The sequence below is a fragment of the Alosa pseudoharengus genome, unplaced genomic scaffold, assembly GCF_046254945.1.
Source record: "Alosa pseudoharengus isolate Yale_2024_CS ecotype anadromous, Long Island Sound unplaced genomic scaffold, YU_APseudo_1.1 YU_APseudo_1.1_scf_8, whole genome shotgun sequence".
Classification (NCBI taxonomy): domain Eukaryota; kingdom Metazoa; phylum Chordata; class Actinopteri; order Clupeiformes; family Clupeidae; genus Alosa; species Alosa pseudoharengus.
The window spans coordinates 25,558,579-25,564,578 of NW_027468870.1; positions in this window are offsets into that span (position 1 = coordinate 25,558,579).

Below are 6,000 nucleotides of genomic sequence, written 5' to 3' on the forward strand. Positions count from 1 at the left end.
TGCATGAAATTTTTACCAGACATTAGTATTAACTCAGATAATCCACCCATATAAAAAAATCCAAACATTAAAGTCCATAGGTAGAGTTATGTGCAATAAAGTGGAATGACACAGGAAAAAAGTATTGAACACGCCTGCTGAAATTTCTTAAATACTTTGTGGAAAAGCCTTTATTCGTAATGACAGCTTCAAGGTATTTCCTGTATGATGAAACTAATCAGTCAGAGTATTCTGGTGTGAGTTTGGCCCATTCTTTTAAACAGATAGTCCTTTAATATTGAAGATTTCAGGGGTCCCTCTTGTAAATCCTGATCTTTAGTTAACTTCCAAAACTGTTCAATTGAATTGAAGTCAGGGCCTTGATTTCCTTTCTCTGAAACCAATTTAGAGTTTCCTTTGCTGAATGGTTAGGATCATTGTCCTGCTGGAAGGTCTAGCCATGTCTCATCCTCATCATCCTGTGGATGTAAAGATTCTCCCAGAAAAAAATGACTCCATTCATCATTCCTTCAACTGTATGAAGTCTGCTAGTACCATGAGATGAAAAACAGCCCACACCATGATGCCACCACCTCCAAACCTCACTGTTTGTTAGGGTATTTTTAGGGTGATGCACAGTGCCATTTCTCCTCCAAATATGGTGTGTAGTATGACATCCGAGAAGTTACATTTTTAACCAGAATACATTCTCTCAGTATTGCATAGGATTGTCCAAATGTTGTGTAGCAAACTTTCAACGAGGTTTGACATGTTTTTCTTCAGCAAAAGAGTCATGCGGGATGAGCGTGCGTAGAGGCCATGGTGGTGGAGTGCATTACCTATGATTTTCTCTGTAAAAATTGTACCTGCTGCCTCCAAGTCTTTCTGGAACTTTCTCTGAGTGGTCCTTGGATCTTCGGCTACACTTCTGACTATCCTTCTGACTTCCTGGTCAGAAATCTTGCAAGGAGATCCTGTGCATGGCCAGTTGATGATGCATTGATGTTCCTTCCACTTGCAGATAATGGCTCCAATACTGCTTTCTGGATGATTCAGAAGTTTTGAAGTGCATCTGTAACCAGTTCCATTGATATGTTTTGCAACAATAAGGTTGCAAAGGTCTTGGGAGGGCTCTTTGCTTTTGCCCATCATGAAATGTTTCTTGTGTGACACCTTGGTAACAAAAAACCTTTTTATAGCCCACCAGTATGTACTAACCCAGTTTATATCAATTTGCACAGATAGCAGGGATAATTTCTCTAAATACTTATAGATTCCAGTTTGTTCCTTGCCATTCCTTGCCTTTGTGTACTGCTTTTTCTTAGTGTGTTCAATACTTTTTCCCTGTGCCATTCCACTTTTTTACTCATAACTCTACTTTTAGACATTAATGTTTGGATTTTTATATATGTGTGGATTACCTAAGTTAATACTAATGTCTGGTGAAAATTTCATGCGAATAGCCTCACTGGAAGTATACTTACTGAAAAAAATGTTGACGTGTTTAATACTTATTTTCCCCGCTGTATATGTGTGTAAATGAAGTGTAATTATATAAACGCAAGTTTGGTTCTCACCATTGACTTGCAAAGGGTAAAGTTACAACTGAGATCCCAACAAAAGAAAATGTTTGTGAATCCAAGTAATGTCATGAAAGATTGACTATATCCCTGTACATATGGTATGCTCATACATCCTGGCCAGATATAGGTTCTGGCATTTGAACTTCAACCACCTCCCCACACCTCCCCCTCATGACTTTATCCACCACACTTTTGTCCTCCTTGGCAGGAGGAAGATGTGTGTAAGGGGTGACTTCCCTGTGGAGGGACAAGAGTAATTCACAAGGGACTGATATACTAAATCTGATGTGCCATTTCAACTAGATTCCTGCAGTACACTCCACTCCCACGACACACACAGAAACACACACACACACACACCTGCTGTGTGGGGGGTCAGGATCTCTGCACCCTTCGACACTGATTCTCTGTCCCTGGGAACAGGAAGCTAGCGATGACTGCAACAATACCTGTCCTCATTCCCCTGACTCTGGAGCCATAGGATCCCAGTCAACACATTTTAGGTTCCTCTCAGCCCTAGAGCCCTAGGGGAGTGAGAGGATGGTGCATTCTTGCGCCTGTACTCTTTTGTTATTAATTTTAGGTCCAGGATGGATATTGTTGCCACATGATGATGTTTCTTGTTTCTTAGTTGTATTCCATTGTATTTTTATATATAGTTGTTTGATTGCTTTTAGCCATGTAGTACTATCCATTGTCACGCAACACCACACATTCTCACTATTTTAGAATTAGGCACAATAAACTGTTTAAGGCAATGTAGATCGTATGGCCAGTACAATGTCTTACCAAGTCATAAATAAGTTGAATTTAAGTAAAAAGAAACGTTTTTTGTTTTTGTTTTTTTTACTGGCTACAGCACCCGAACCATTTGGGTCCAAGTCCCCACAGGGACCCGTGTTTGAGTCCGACTCGGGTCATTTCCTGATCCCTCCCCATCTCTCTATCCCACTCGCTTCCTGTCGATCTCTTCACTGTCCTATCACAATGAAGGCAAAAGCCCAAAAAATATACTTAGTTTGCTGTATGTGACCAGTCAGATGTGAGGTTCTTTCTTTTTCATACACACAGCAAAATATTTTGAACTTAAATTGGACTGGACTGTTGGAGGGCTCTCTGTGTGTCAGGTCAGGACAGCTGCACCTGTGGTCTGTTAGCTTTCATGTTTTTATCTGTGCTGTGTTTTGTTTTTATTTATTTGTCTTGTAATTATTTGTTTTGCTTTTGTCATTTATGTATACTACAGTATGTTCCCTGTGAAGTCCCATGCTTTCATTTTATTCAAATTATTTTAACTACTTTAACCCTTAAAGGAGTACCGTCACACCGGTGTGACGGGAATGTTGGGAAATGAACGTTCTAAAGAATATCTGGGTTTATTGAATTCAACATAGAATTTTAGAACCTTCAATTGTTGCGGAATGGAATCTTATGTTAGAATTTTCAAAAAACTACACCTTTATCGATTTACATGACATTTTAAAGCTGCGATTTGTAGGATTGTTAACGAACGTTCTGTAGGCCAAAATCAAAACACTGGTGAACGTTCTCAAGACTACCAGACGCGAGCCTCTTCTGGGTTGCCAGATGTAATGAAGACTTAGCTAACGTTAGTTGACCTGCAGCTGCTTTAACGTTTCTCCAACCATGACCCAGCTATACATTACGGAAACAGTGAAAACAAAAAATACCTCTCTAACCAACGTAACATATTTAGCTGAAGTTAGCGATGCAGATGAAGTTTAGCATAGGCTAATGCTACCTGTTGTGGAGAAATATGGCCAGCTCTGCGTCAGACTTGATATTCTTAGTTTGACGAAGACGTCACCATCTCAGGAAGCTCCTCCGATGTCCACTTAATTTGTTTCTTGTTTTAATTTTGGAAATTTGCCTGCCTCTTGTAGGCGTTCATATTTTATTTAATATGTGATTGTTATGACTATGTGAAGCACATTGGGCTACTGTTCTGTGTATGAAATGGGCTATATCAATAAAACCTGACTTGACTTGACAGTATTTGCCACGTTTGGTGCTGGAGAAAGAAGACTCCAATGCAGATTTAACAGAACTGAGCTGTTCATGACATACACCAATACATCTCCATTTTTCTTAAATTATAGTATGACTATGCACAGAGACAGGAGTAGGGATGCTACAAGTTGCAGCAGGTCACAGGGTCAAAGTCGCATGAGGTCATTCATGACATTGCTCAAACACACTGCTTGTGGAACTACACATGCTCAGGGGCTTTCACGCATTTTGACATAATATGTTCATCTAGCCTGACGAACCAGACCCACAATAAAACGTAGGGTCTGGGGACTCACCATTCGCAGTGCTCAGTCCTAGGGGCGGGATAATCGGTTGTCTTTCAAATTCCCTAGGATAGCGCAACAACTCATGAGTCCCATGTGTTTTCCCACCAGCGGAGCTAGTTGGCTAGTTCAAACTTTTGCCAACTTAAAAAAAGCTTAACTTGTGTCACGCTGTTCGCCAACAGCAACATCCATCTTCTTTGTTTTCAAGTAGCAGGGAATTCACGCTGAACCGCTGCAACTCTGCCATCAATCATTATGTTAAGTCCGCCTAACGACTCTATACACAATGTGATTGGCCCTATCTAAGTTTCATTTTTCCAGCTCGCAAGCCAACGGAGAGTTGCTAGACCAGCCCTGGCAGCAAATTACATTTGTTACCGCCAGGGTGCGTCTAGATTACTAGGCAAATGTTCATCATCAACAAGATGATTAGGTGCTCTGCTGATGAGGTTAAAGGTCAAGTTCAAATTTGATCCAGGGCATACAAAGTCGAGTTTCATTGCAAGCAGGCACATATTAAGTCATTGTCATGCTTTTTAGTGCACAAACATCTAATTTGATGTTTCATGTAGCTTGATGAAGGGTCTCTAATTCTAAGAATTTGCATAATGAACTGCAATAGAAGGAGGTGTATGGGGCCTCTTACCCTCATATGCCTGCTGTATCTTAAACTGTGAGGGTGTTGCTGTTGGTCTTCATGACCGTGCAATTGGGGCTACTAGTCATTTTCTGTCTGACTCATCTGGAAGTCCACTGTTTTACCCTGCAGAATGAATCAATCACGCCAGAAAAGGAGATAGCCATGAACGATGAGATTATGGAAGTGAACATATTCACTCACCTCTAAATGCCACAACCACTATAACACACATGCACACACACACACACAGACACACGCATACAACATAGATTGAAACGACTCACATGCATACTAATACACTGAATCTCGTCACTTTCACACATACTTAGCTCTCTCTCTCTCTCTCCCTCACACACACACACATCAAACACACAAGCACACACACCTGCAAATGCCAGTGACAATGATAAACATAGTGGCATAGGCACACATAAACACATCGTACAGTATATCAGTAGGTCCAAGCATGATGTGCAAACATTCACAAGCATAGTAAGACACAGACACTATTACACACAAGTTATACATCTTTTCATCATTCTGAAATAAAAGCACTCTGAGCCAAACCTCTTCCTCACAGACACTTGACCTTTCCCTTGTCCACTGTGGTCTGGCTTCTCTCAGGAGTAAGAGTCACTCATGTGGAGTGGTCAGGACAGCCTATTCACTCTCAGCTGCAGGCCCCAACCTGCCATCTGGACTTTCATCTGTGCGCTTACCATATAAACATGAATATAACTTTGGCTACAGTACAGACACAGGATATGAAACCTTCAGCAGGCCTCAAACTCATCTGGCATAAATAAACACTCTCACACACACACACACACACAAAGGAAGAAGAATGCAGATAGGAAGAAGACAAATCTAAAAATATGTAAATAATTAATTATTATACGGCTCTTCACAATGCTAGTAGAACGCTCCATTGACTTGAATTTCCCAACGTTCTACGGTAAATTATTTTCATATAATTACTACTGCAAACATAACATATAATTACTGCTGTCCATGGCAAGGTTTTGTGCTTCTGATTTAAGTCTTTCTTATTACTTCGCAAGTAGTCCGGTCACTTCTTGCATTGAAACTTCATTCAAAAGTGAAAGCAGACGGTTGATCAGCTGTATTCTATAGAATGTTTGATTCAAGTTCAGCGTGTGTTGAACTATTTGTTTCTCAGCAAAAGCCACGACGAAACGGTAGAACAATGAATGTAAAGAGACATATTGTGGAGTTTATTTTTTCTTTTTGACAAGTAGCCGTATAATAACTGGGATAATGTATAGAACGCCGGTCATTATTGTCTCTGAAGGGATTTATTTTCCAATAATGACCGGCGTTCTATACATTGTAGCCTATACATTATCCCTTACATAATTAAATGTCCATTACCATTACCACTGAATGAGTACTCAGACTCAAGATAAAAAAACAGTTAAGGGAAAAGGATATGAAAGGATATGAAACTAATTTCACATGT